Source organism: Mesoplodon mirus (assembly GCF_964341445.2).
Source record: "Mesoplodon mirus genome assembly, chromosome: 11".
In the NCBI taxonomy this organism is placed as follows: domain Eukaryota; kingdom Metazoa; phylum Chordata; class Mammalia; order Artiodactyla; family Ziphiidae; genus Mesoplodon; species Mesoplodon mirus.
In genome coordinates, this window is record NC_138987.1 from 34,870,813 (window position 1) to 34,884,221 (window position 13,409).

At 54.6% G+C, this 13,409-nt stretch overlaps 1 pseudogene across 1 annotated transcript; it reads right to left on the minus strand.

Moving 5' to 3' along the window:
- Positions 1-481: 481 nt before the first annotated feature.
- Positions 482-13,409, minus strand: LOC309811920 (cytokine receptor common subunit beta-like; annotated as a pseudogene). The gene is made up of 12 exons: positions 13,325-13,409; positions 12,908-13,101; positions 12,657-12,825; positions 11,969-12,104; positions 11,650-11,807; positions 7,933-8,072; positions 6,802-6,964; positions 5,680-5,770; positions 5,402-5,459; positions 4,426-4,529; positions 2,876-3,763; positions 482-571 (listed from the first exon to the last, which is right to left on the minus strand). The product of its transcript is annotated as a cytokine receptor common subunit beta-like (transcript).

Consider the following 13,409-nt stretch of genomic DNA (forward strand, 5'->3'; position numbering starts at 1 on the left):
ATAACTTGCCCCAGGTCAACAAATTGGTGGGTGGCGGAGGCGGATTCGAACCTTGGCCCTGTGGTGCAAAGCCTGCACTCGAAAGCAAGGTCTCTCACCAGAAGATCCACACTTGAATGCAAGACGATCCATGTTGCTTGGCAAGACAGAAAAGATTATATACCGAGCAGGTTTGGTGGTGGGGGCAGGTGGAGCCAGAGGTGAGCAGAAAAAATGTTTTTATTTCTTTGGGAGCTAAATATTAAGGGTGTGGATTCGCACTCACTGATGTCCTGAGAGACCCTGCAGGTAGGACCCTGTCTCCCTCACCTGTATGCCCCGGAGAACCCAGCCCAGAGCCATGCATGTGGCAAGGGACAATTGAGGGGTTGCCACGGCTTGAGGGCTCCAGGAAGCTCTTCCTGAGATGGAGGGAGACACTCAAAGGACATACGGGGGATGACAGCACAGGGGAGGAAGCAGAGCTGAACAGGAGGAACTGTCAGCGCTTCCAGACCCGGATAAACATCCGCCAGCCCACGGGGAGCCCCGGAGCAAAAAGGGCCCCACGATGGACAGAAGTGGCCAGGTCCTAGGGCCCTCACAGTGTCAGTCATCAGCTGGGGTGCCCTGAGAAAAAGCAAGGAGCCGATGCTGGAGGCCGTCAGCAGCTGGGCTGCTGGTCCTTTCCTGATTGGGAGGCTGAACGGTGTCTGAATCTTTCAACGATTATTTATTACACAGAGTCATTGCCCCAACAGATTATTTGCTCCCAAAGGAAACCTTTCCATTGTTTTGAAACATTCATTTCCCAGCTGGACAAAAGTGGCCTGCACGCCACTCACTCAATCAATCAAGGTTGGGCAGCCAGGGGAGGTGGTGTGGCCAAAGGGCTGAAATGCAGGTGATTTGGGCAACGTCATGGGCCCTGTGCCGTGGTGACCTCATCGCCCATACTGTTAATTTCTTGCTTATATCTTTGTGTCTCACTGAGACTGAGAGCTCCCTGAGGCCCAGCCACCATCTGACTCATGACAGGCTTCACGCGGGGCTCAGGATCTGACATAGTGTGTGTTGCTGTGGACACTCTGGAAACGTGCCCCTCTTTCTCTTCCTCCCCACTGGGGTGACTCAACTATTCCACTAAGGGCTGTGGAGGATGAAGAAAGTTGACTAATTGATGGGTGCCAAAGCAAATACATACACCTACAGCCTGGGTTTCCATAAAGACCATGCAACAGCCAGCAAGAGGGGAGGTGGTTGGGTCCTTTCAACATTGTTTACAGCCTTGGGAGAGACACCAGGATACTTTAGTGGCCTGGGAGGGATTATGCCTATGGTGTAGCATCCACTTCCCCTAAATGGTTGCCAGACTTAGTAAATAAAAAATACAGATATCCAGTTAAATTTGAATTTCAGATCATCAACAAATAGTGTAAGTTGTTGATCTGAAATTCAAACTTAACTGGGTGCCCTGTACTTTATCTGGCAACTCTGTTCTCAGCTCACGTTTGCACAAAGATGTTCCTTACAGCATTGCTCACAATTGAAAAACCTAAGAGACCATCCTTATAAATTTAAGAGAATCTGATAAAACTAAAATCTCAGTTGGCAAATGTGATATACTTGCTTTATATTTGGCAGATCACATAGATAAAATATACTTACAAGGATTCAAGGAACTAGCCCGGTACAAGGCACAGAGTAGACACTCAACAAATATGGGTGAGTGAATGAGAGAAGTTATTTAAGAGCTGACACTTACATAATATTTGATTTTATACCAGGCACTTTACTCTCTTAATCCTCCTGGGCACCTTGCGAGATGGGCATGATTATCATCCCATTTTACAGATGAGGGAGCGGAGGCACAGAGAGGGTTGGGAACTTGCCTAAAGGTAGTAAGTTGCTGAGTTGGGGTTTGAACCCAGGCAATCTAACTATAGAATCGGAGCTATTTCCCTCTACTGCCTCTGGATATAACTTATATAAAACAATAATTAATAAGTGAGATTATATAGGTGAATAAGTATATTTGTAACTGTAAAATATACAATATGTATATAATATATAAATAAAGATTATCTTTTCTTGCTTTTTTCTTTTATTCCTAGGGAATAGATAAATAGATAAATAGATGAATGATAGGTAGATAGATAGATAGATAGATAGATAGATAGATAGATAGATATAGATGAATCAACCTACTTAGCCACAAGGAAAGTTTAAAGAAATTCCAGAGAGGAGGAATTCTTTATTGTATCATGGCTACATTTTCTGCCACAATACAATAAAACTCAAAATCAGTAACAGAGGGGAACAAAGAAGAATCTTGATTAATTGCTCATAATTAATCTTAATTGTGAGCAATTTCTGCCCACTAATGGGCAGAGGTATAGCTCTTGTTTGAGCCCTTGCTTCTACACCAAGGTCCTCAAAGTACCATCCCCAGACCAGCAGCATCAGTATCACCTGGGAACTCCTGAGAAATACAACCTAGGGGTCTCACCCAAAACCTACTGAATGAACAACTCTTTTGTTGTAACAAGCTCTGCAGTTGATTCTAGTGTGTGATAAAGTTTGGGAACCACCGCTCTTTACTACAGTGTCTCTTCTGGACACACGGAAAATTCTGGGGAAGAAGCCAGGGGATGAAAGGCAGATGCAGAGCCTGAGCTGAGTCAGAGGAAGCAGCTAGACCTCTCCAGGCATGTTGTCACTCCTCAGTGGTGCTAGATGCTGCAGTGGCTTCACCCTTTGAAGATCTGAGTTATACTTTGTCCCTCACACTCAGCCTGGCATGGGCATCTTGACCATGGTAACTTAGTTCCAGGAGTTTTCCCTGGAGAGTTACCTGGCATACTCCAAAGCTGGAGGGGAGAGAAGAGTCACCTACACGCTTCAGGATGAGGAGCCCCTTGGGCGGGTGGGAAGGCTGGGCACTCATCTCTCTGGGGCCCCCAGGGATCAGGATAGGGCTGTTGACTGCAGGAGGCAAGGACTGGCCAGAGGAGACTAGGGAAACTGGTCCATACTTGGAGGGAGATCCACATAGCCCTCAAACTCTGGCTTTAGAGGGCCGAGGATGCAGGGAGCCCATCACCCAGTCCAGGACGGAAGTAGGGGTTCTGGTCTGAGGGGAGGTTCAGAGGGGGAGCCTGTGAAGGAGATGGGGCCCCTGTGGGTGGGGTGAATGTCAGTTCTGCGGTGGTGACGTAACCAGTGGCCACAGTGCCTTCCTCAGGACCCCGAGAGCCAGTGGGCAGACCTGGGGGGGCCCTGTCCTTCGGGCCTTGACCACCCACCATCACACCAGGCTCAGGAGGGGCAGGGCCTGCCCCTGGCTCCAGGGAAGGGCTCTCCTCAGTGCCTGGGCTGGACCTCAGGTCTGCATCCCTGGCTTTGCCCAGCCCCATCACCTGGGCCAGTGGGACCAGCTGCACCTGCCCCCCTGTGGGCAGACACAGGTACTCCAGGGACCCTGGGGGTTGCAGCTTCCTGCTCATGCCTGTCCATAGGGGCCCCTGCTGGCCCACGATGTCAGGGCCGGGAGCAGCTGTCGGGCGGACCCAGGTAGGGGCCATTGAAATCAAAGCCAGAAGCCTGGCTCTCAGGCCTGCCTGCGGGGGTGGCCAGCTCTGGCGGGGGCTTGGGCGGCTGCTCCGTGAGGAGGTCCGAGGTGACCAGAGTCATGTCAGGTTCAGATGATGAGTCACAGGCATCTTTCGGGTCCTCTGTGGTGAGAGGTGACACCTCGCTGTGCCCGAAGTCTACAGGGGACACCCTGTGCGGAGAACAAGGGCAGGGACACTGGCACCACCCTGGACAGGCGCCTCAGGTCACGTACAGGGAGCCAGCGTGGGGGACGGAGGCCGGGCTCCACCCAGAGCTCACAGGAAACGGAGAGCAGGGCGAGGTGAGGGAGGTGGCCGGGAACAGGAGAGCGGGCGCCCCTCCAGCGTCCCTGTGGATCCCCCTCCAGCCCCCCGCGCTCTCCTTCAAGGTCACGCTCTGCCAGCTGAGGCCCCTCCAGCCCCCTCTCCTTGCCAGCACGCAGCGGCAGCGCCCAGCCTGGGCTCGGCCATGCCCTCGGCCTTCACCTGCCCCACCTGAGGCTTAGTGGTGAGCCGGCCGCTCAGGTGCTGAGGCCATGAGGTTTCTCAGATCCTCTGCCACCCAGTGGGACCAAGGCAGCGTGGCGTCTCCCTGGGCAGCAGAGCCGGGGGAGGTCGTCTGCTCCAGTCACCGGCTTCTGGCCACGACCCTCCCTAAGCTGGGAATCGGGAAGCTCTTCCCGCCATCCAGCCGGGACGCCTCTTGCTTTAGTGCAGCCAGCCTCCAAGGCCCTGTTCCCCTTGAGTCCCAGGCCGAGGCCACCTCCCCTGACCCCCGACGTGCAGGCGGGAGCCACGGGCCCACCTCCTGGGATCCCTCTCCGACACTCACCCCTCCAGCTGAGCGGAGCTGCCGCCCCAGAGCCCCCTGTGTGCGGGGCTCCCGCTGCCGACCCCGCGCGGGCCGTGTGGGAGCCGGAGCCCGGCGCGCCCGTTCTGCGGGGAGAGAGGGCGTTTGTGCCTGTGGGGTGGGGGACCCCCAGGAGGTGAGGTGGGGGGAGGGCCTTGAGGGTGGCGAGGGCTCAGGAGCCCCCAGACTTGGCGGCATCTCAGCATGGGCCGCAGCGACCACGCCCTCCTGCCCCCAGGAACACAAGGCCAGAGAGGGGCTGGGACTTGGACGGGGCCCTGGGGCAGCCAGGACAGGCAGCCTGTTCCCACAAGGACGCCCACCTGCGCTGTCCCTGTCTCCACGCTCACCCCTAGTCCCCTCCGCACTGGCCGTGAGACCCTCCCAAGGCCGTCCTGGCCCTGCCTGCCTGACCAAAGGGCTCCCGCCCCCCACGTGCCGGCGCCCTCGCCGGGGTCCTCTCAGCCTCCCGTGCTGCGCCCCAGACTCACCGCCCACGCCCCTCAGGTCCCTTCTCCAAGGAGTCTTGTCTCCACCCTCCACTCGCCTTCTGCCAGCAGTGGCCTCTCCCACCTGCCACCGCCCTCCATCCTCCAGAGCTCAGCGCCGCTGCCCTGTCCTGGGGAAGCCATGCTGCTTCCCACCACCCCTCCCGCCCCCGATGTGACTAAGGCTCTCCTTGCGCCCCCCTGGGTCCTGGCATCCCCACTCCAGCCCTCTCTGCTGTTCCACGTGAGTTCCCGCAGGCGGGGTACCCTGTGCATCGGGGGGACCCAGGGGATCACAGTGCTGGGCTTGCAGGGGCCATCCCAGCTCTTAGAGCTTCCCAGCCCCTGGCCTGGCCACATACCACCCCTACTCAAGGCCCACCAGAAGGGGAGGAGGACATGGGCGTGGGGACATGGGCGCAGGAGCTCAGGGGCCCAGCGGCTCCACCGCCCTCACAGCCAGCCCCTACCTGGAACAGGTGGCTCTTGCTGGGGTTGGGGATTTTCTCCTCCCACCTCTGATTCAGCCTGGAAAGACAGCAGAGAGGTGACCGCTGCCCAAGACCTCAGGGCAGCTGCCTCGTACTCATGTACCAAGGTGAAAGTAAAGCCCAGGGAGAGGGCAGCTTTGACCAAGGCTCCATAGGGTGTGAGTTGCAAAGCAGAGACTGGAGAAAGTCAGCTGTGGGGTCCCTGGCATCGTCTGGGGCCCTGGGTAGCGCCCTCCCCCATCTTGGAGTCGCCTTACCTGTACCCGTAGACGCCACAGAAGCGCAGGGACACGAGCAGGATCAAGGTGCTGATGACTAGGCTGAGTGCCAGGACCCACATGGGCGGCACTTCCAGGCAGCCAGGAGGAAACAGGAGTATTAACTTTTGGGGAGGGAAAGGGCTGGGGGCTCAGGAGATGAGGTGAAGTTGCTGCCTTGGCATGTAGAGGGGAAGAAGAGGCCAGAAACTAAGAAGAAGAGGGCATTTGTCTGAGCCACCCACAGTGCTGGATTGCTGGCAGGACACAGAGGGTTAGATCCTGTCCAGTAGCAGGTGTTGCTATAGGTGGGCAGTGACTGCAGCCAGAGGCAATCATAGGGCACTTCCTGAAGGAGGCAGCATAGAAGGTGGTCATCAAGAACAGGGAGGCCTGGAGAGGCCGAGATGGGGAAAGGGGTGATGGTGGAGGAACCAGAAGGTGCAAAGGCCCATCAGGGACCCTCACAACTCTCCACTTGGCCTCAAGTCCGTCAGAGGCTGGGCGCCTCCAGGACTCCCCTGGTCTCCTTCCCTTAGGTCCAGGGGCTCAGCCCTTCTTTCTGCTTGGTTGGGGTCCTCTTCCTCGTGCTCTTTCCCTGCTATGGCTGGCTGGGACTGGGGACCTTTCTGCCAACACTTTTTCCTCTCTCTGCCACCACCTCCCAGACCTTGTTCTGTACTTGTCTCCTGGTGGCCGCTATGGCGATGGTGACAGATAAATGAAATTAGCAAGTGCAGATTGAGGGAAGGTTGAGAAATCAGACCAAAGCTTTCCAATCCCAGGCCCCAGTCTGTAGTTCCTCATGGTAACAGAAAACTCGGGCTGGGTGGTCCCTGGGTAGTAGCTGCCACAAAAGCTAATGAAAGCATGGGCCATATTAATAGAGGGCTAAGGTCCAGGCTTAGGGAGACGTGTTGGTGAGACACGCTCTCCTCTGTCCTCTCGAGACCTCACCTGCAGTCCATGTTGCACAGCAGGTATCACTTTCTCATCTCTAATGACACCTGGCAGGGAAGGATGCTAGCCTGGGGTGGGGTTACATCTCATGTCCATATCGTCCCCGTCCTCTGCCCAGTGGGGCTGTGCCGGGAGGGGTGAGTGGGGGCCGGGAGGACATATCCCACTCAGTGTCCCAGGAGATCTCCTCACTCCACTCGCTCCAGATCCCGTTGTAGCCTTGGGGGTCAGGTTTGACTCTCACTCTGGCCTGGTACCTGGTGGCAGGCTCCAGAGGTGGCAGGCACATGCTGTGGGCATTCTGGAAGTCCTCTGTCTTGGTCTCCTGTGGGTGCAGGTGTGTGAGCAGGTGTGCTGAAGTCTGGTACACGTGGGCACAGCTATGAAGCCCTCCCGCCTCAGCACCCCAGATTTTCTGCTACCCACCAGTCCCCAGCTTGTAGTCACATCAGATCTCAGGCAGCATCACTCCCACCACGGAGGACCATACTCCAGTGCCCACAGGGGGACAGCACCCAGACAGGATCAGGGACAGCACCTCTTTCAATGCACCCCGTGACATATGAGAACACCGAGGCCCAGAAACCCTGAGGAGTCAGTCACCATGTCCCTCCTCAGCCTCCCAGCTCCTCTTGGGACAGCCTGGACCCTAATTATGGCCTTCCCAGGATGTACTGCAGGATGACTGGACTCTGGACCCTTAGACAGATGTTCAGGAGCCCAGGGACCACTTCCAGCTCCACCACTGACACACCCCCTTCTGGCCTCAGTTTCCCCATTTCCAGCCTGAAGGTCTGGGGCTGGCTCCGAGGTTTCTGAACTGGCCTCTGTGGAGCCCCAGGCTCTGCCCACAGGCTCTGATGGATACCTGGGGGTGGGGCCCCAATACTGAGTCCCAGGCTGGAGCCCTGCCCACCTCGCAGGGAGCAGCTCTCCTCTTAGCAGCTGCACATTTGCATTCTGGATGAGATTCTTGCGAAGAAATGCCCCCTTTATGACTTTTGAAAACCCTTCCTCCAGCTGTCTCTCGTCCTGAAGTCTACAGCTCCTTTGCGATTCCAGGTCACGTGTTCATTTTGGCCAAGTTCACATCACCTCTGTGAGTCTCAGTTCCTTCACCAAGGGAAGGAACAGTGACCTGCTGACTGCACAGGGGCATGACCACCAAGTCCCAGTGGCTCCCCCTGACTGGGCACCTGCTGGGAGCCAGGAACCTGGCAGGTGGCCCTCTCCCTGGTCTTTCTCGCTTCCCCCTTCCCCCATCCAGGCCACTCCTCGGGCACAGGCCCTCACCTCCCATGAGGTTGCTTCTTTCTTGTACTGGACCTGGAGGATGAGATTTATACGTTTGTCCTGCATTTTTCTTTCTTTCCAGTGCAGGGTGTAGCCACCTCTGCCCTTGGTTACACTGAGGATCAGGCGAGCCATCTGGACTGCAGGGAGGGAAATTTTAGAGAACACTGTTTCTAACATTCCTCCAGTGGAACATTCCTTGTGGTCCATGCTGGTCACAGGTGCTCTGTTCACTGATCTGGGACCCCAGGTCCCACCATCACAGGTCTCTGTGCCCCTACTTGGGGTGCCAGCATCTATCATGGCCAGACCAGCTCCTCCAGAGAGATGCTGAGATAAGCTGCAGTCTGTTGATCAGTAATGAGGTGGCTGGTTTTCTGGTTACTCACAGTAGCTGAAGAAGCCGCATTGGACAATCTGTGCCTTTTTCCTGAAATTAACGTGGGCGGAGTCAAAGTCACCAAGGCACCTGCCTTTTATGCTGCCTTGAGAAGGGGAGGTGAACAGAGTTTCAGGCCCTGGAACAGTGCCCTGCCCCACCCGTGGCTCCAGCCTGTCTTCTCTTGGCTGCCCCTCATGAGGGTTTGCCGGGCATGGGACTGACCCCTGTCCTCCAGAGACAGGACACAGGTGCAGACTGCCCACCTCGAGAGGGAACTCGGAGGTGCTCACTGCGGACACACCATCCAGGCTCTGAGAGACCTATCCCCTCATTAGTACTGGACACAGGCCAGGCTGTTCCAATGGCCCTGTGCCCACCCCTCCCTGAGGCTGACCCTCGGGGCAGGATTTGGAGCTGCCATGATGAAAAGATCAGAGAGAGAGGCTGTGGAAGAATAAACAATGACCCCCAGAAGTATCCAGGTCCTGCCCTGGAACTTGCTATCTTACATGGCAAAATGGACTTTGCAGGTGTGATTAAGTTAAGGATGCTGTGATGGGGACACGATGATCCAAGTGGGCTCTAAATGTAATCACAGCGGGGGGAATTCCTTGGCGGTCCAGTGTTTGACTCTGCACTTCAAATGCAGGGGGCAGGGGTTCGATCCCTGGTCGGGGAACTAGGATCCCACATGCTGTGTGGTGTGGCCAAAAAATTTAAAAAGAAATAAATTTAATTTAATTTAAAGAAATAAAATAAATGTAATCCCAGGGGTCCTTATATGCTGGCGGCAGGAGGAAGATTTGACTACAAAGAAAATGCTCTTGGCAGGAGCAGAAAGAGACTCAAAGATGCTCCCCTGCTGGCTTTGGAGATGGGGGAAGGGCCAGGGGCCAAGGGATGCAGCTCTAGAAGCTGAAAAAGGCCAGGAAATGGATTCTCCCCCAGAGCCCCCTGAGGGACTGTGGTCCTGCTGACTCCTTGACTTCAGCCCAGTGAAACCTATTTCAGTCTTTTATATTATTGTGGTAATTTGTTGCAGGAGCAATGGGAAACTAATACAGAAGCCGAGGATTCCAGCCCAGGCTCTGCATTTGATGTGTCAGTTTATCCAGTTACCACTGGTCTCTGAGCGCCAGTTTCCTCATCTATGAAACAAAGACCACGGTCATCGCTCTTCCTTCTCCTCAGGACAGGGGTGAGGGCCACGGGATAGAATGGTGAGTCTGAGCTTTCTACCAGCTCACCACTGGCCCATAACTGGGATGAATGGTATCAGATGGGGAAATAGCTTGTTTACTGGGTCCAGCAGGGCAGCGCCGGCCTGATTTATCCCAGGACAGCAGGTCTGAGGTCTCTTAGGGTTCAGGCTGTACAGAAATGAAGGATCATCTGGCTTTTGCAGGAGGAAATGCTCCCAGATTTTTTTGGAAGGGGGAGGGGAAGAGAGGCAGGATCTCAGAAGGGAGAAGAATGCAGCCTCCAGAGTCAGACCTGGGCTTGAACCCCTGATCTCCTTCTTTCCATTGTGTAACTGGGGCCTCCCTTTACAGACATAGAAACTGGGCATTAGCAAAGCCATTCACTGGGAAATCCGGAGATTTCAAACTGGGTCTACCTGGCACACCTGCTGCCCTTAACCAGGGGCTGTGTCCCTCACAGTTAAAAGGTCAGAGCAAGGAACACTCTGCAATATTGAAGTGCTAGGCAATATGTACATGCACAACTGAATCACTTTGCTGTACACCTAAAACCAACACAACATTGTAAGCCAACTCTACTCTAATGAAATTAAAATATATTTTTAAAAGTGCTCGGCAAGTACAAGAGATTGCTTTTCTTTGGGGTCATCAAAGTACAGCAGGGACAAAAATTATTATTATTATTACTATTTAATTTTAAATTAATTAATTTAATAATTTATTATTATTATAAGAAGAAGAAAAAAAAGAAGATCCTATTTAGCTACATTGTTATTTTTTATCCCTGTTTTGCTTCAAAGGCCTCAAGAAGAAGGAACTCCTTCCTCCTACCCCTCACTCCTTCCCACACTGGCCCTGGCCCCTCCGTTCCCCATCCCCATCCTACGAAAATCCATGAGGGGTAGATTGAGGTAATGAGGGAGGGGGGAGCCTTGAAGGAAGAGTGGGGCAAAGGACAGAGAGCGGACAGGAGGTGGGGAGAGACCTGTACTGTCAGGCAATGTTTGTACATTGATCCAACACACTTTGAGGGCCTACTGTGTGCCAGGTGCTGCTCTGGGGAACAAAGCAAAGTCCCTGTCTTGACAAAGCTGACATGATAGATAAATATACGTCAGGTGGTGATAAGTACTGTGGGAAAAGAAAGTGGGGTGACCCATGATTTCTGGGTTGGGTGCTATTTTAAATAAGCTTTTCAGAGAAGGCTTCACACAGATTGTGACATTTGGGCAAAAGCCTGAAGGAGGTGAGGGAGGAAGCCATGCAACTTGAGAGAACAAAGGGAAGCAGGTGCAAAGGCCCTGAGGCAGGGGTGTGCCCAGAGAGTCTCCTAATGTGGAGGAGGCCATGAGGCTGAAGTCAAAGGCCAAGGGGAGTAGGTCAGAAAGGTCTTGTGGGTTGTGACAGGGATCTTGTTATTTCCTCTGTGCAGGAGGGGAGCTCTTGGAAGGTTTGGGGTACAGGAGGGGCATAATTTGGTTATATGTTAACAAAATCAGATGGGCTGCTGATTGGGAAGAGACTGAAGGGACTGCAAGGATGGGAGAGGGAGACCTCACTGCACTAAGGCCTGCAGTAGACACATGGTCCAATTCTAGGTGTATTAAAATGATAGAGGTGACAAAATTTGCTGGGAGACTGGATGTGGCATTTGAGAGAAAGCTAAGACAAGGAGGATCCCAAGGTTTCTGGGTTAAGCAACTAAAAAAGACTTACCATTTAGGGAAGTGGGGAGGATATGGAAAAGCAGGATAAGAGGGACAAGGGACATTCATTATGGAGTATGTTAGGTGTAAAATAACATTGGACATCCCAATGGACATGCTGAGAGGGCAACTGAGACTGAGTGGTGTCAGTTGCCAAAGGTCCGGAAACTCAGATTGAGAACACAGAGCAAATGAATGGGGAAAGTATTTTCAGAATTGGACTGATATGTTATCAACTGCATCACTTATATATTTTTTGAGAATTTAAACATTAGACTTACTCCTGTTCAGTTTGGGTTGCTGGACTGCATTTCATGGAATGTGACAAACATGAACTGGGCCATGAGGAACCCTGAGTTTATACGGGTTACAAAGGAAACAGTGCTGTCACAAGACTCTTCATGCAGAAGGCTGGGGGTAAACTCACTGTTATCTGAGCTCTTTATAAGTTTCTCTTCCTCTTTTGGTCGAACAGAGACGATGTACTGGCTGTGGTTCCTGGGGTCAGGCACGGGAATCTGGCAGCAGTGCCGGACGTAAGGGCTGCTGGTCTCCTCCGTCTGCACTGGGGAACATTCTTCCTCCCTGAGGATCACGGCACAGGCGAGGGCAGGGGGAGGCAGGGCCACATAAGGGACGAGAACTCCAGATGAACTGTGGCTTCTGCTGGGCCCCCAGGGGCAGGAGGAGGCCAGGAGAGGGCTAGGCCTAGAGGAGCAGAGGGGACAGAGGCAGGGGACACTCACCTTGCACTGGGGCCGGACTTGTAGAAGAGGGTGAAGGAGACCGAGAGGGTCACCTCGGACCTCACTTCCCAGGAGCAGCGGAGCAGGGCAGCCCCGTCGAAGAAGCACTGGAGGTTCTGGGGCTGCGACTCATTCCCTGGGAGGGAGACAGTCCCTCATTCAGTCCTCATTCATTCATTCCCTAGCCCTCAGTGGGCCCACCATGAGGCTCATCACAGAGAGATTATGGGCATTGGGGCCAAAAAGGCCAGGGGTTAAACTCAGCCCGAAGGGCCAGCTGTGTAAACACAGGTCAGAGAGTGAATTCTGTGAGCCTTCACACCCCCCTGTGCAAAGCTGGGAGGGCATGTCAGCCTCAGGCTTTGGGAATTTAGCACAATCACGTTGGTATGTCTGCGTATGGCGCAGCGCTCACGAAAACACAGATGCTCATATGCCGTTGTGATTAAATTGTAATTGTTCCTCCACAGCAAATGGGCAACAAACTGGGGCCCAGAAGTGAGTAAGATGCAGCCGCTGCCTCTGCAGAGTCACAGTAGGGACGGGGTGGGCCAGGGAAGTCACTGTGAACACATGGCTCAGAGCCTCCATGGATCCCATGGTGTGGACCCCTGGACGCCTTCTGTCCAGGAGCTGTAATGAGCTGCCTTTCCCACAGCGGGGGCAGTGTCCCAATTCCGACTCTTACCTGGCGGGGAGGCCCAGCGAACCTCTGTGCTCCATTGGCTGGGCCGTCCTGAGAGCCCCGAGCCCGGGGCCAGCCTGGTGCGCACTCGGGCCACATAGGTGCTGCTGGGCATGAGGTGCTCTGGCCCCAGGATGGCCCGGGAGGTGCTGGAGTAGATGGTGGGGGCGTCCTGGGGGAGAGAGGGGCTGCTGGAGCAGGGTCGGCTGGGCCCGGTCCCCGTGGGCGCAGGGCACAACTGGTGGAGTCCCTACCTCCCAGAAGTCCTGAAGCCGCCTGTAGACCACCTCAAACTCCAGGCTGGACAGCCAGTGGCTCTGGGAACTCCCATGGGCCACACTCCAGGACAGCAGGAAACCGTCCCCGGCAGCACTGATGTTGAGGTCCCTGGGTGCGGGGGGCTGCACTGGAGGCAGAGGAAGGAAAGGGTCCCTAAGGGGCTGGATGACTGTGTGGGAGTTTTAGGGCCTGCATGGCCCATGTGTGGACAGACCTGGGTTCCAGGCCAAGCACTGCCACCACGGACTGAGCGACCTTGGAGAGACCCCTCACCTCTGTGGGCCTCAGGCCTTCATCTGCTGAATTGTGAGGATTCAGTGTGTATGTGAATGAAGATGTGCAGATTGCTGGGCGCACAGAACATAAGCTCCATGCAAAGTGCTGGCAGTTACACTCCAAGTGGAGCTTCCTTCTGTCCACACTGCTCATGAGGCGGTCTGTGTGGCCTCCTCCCCAGCAGAGGACGCTGTGCCTCAT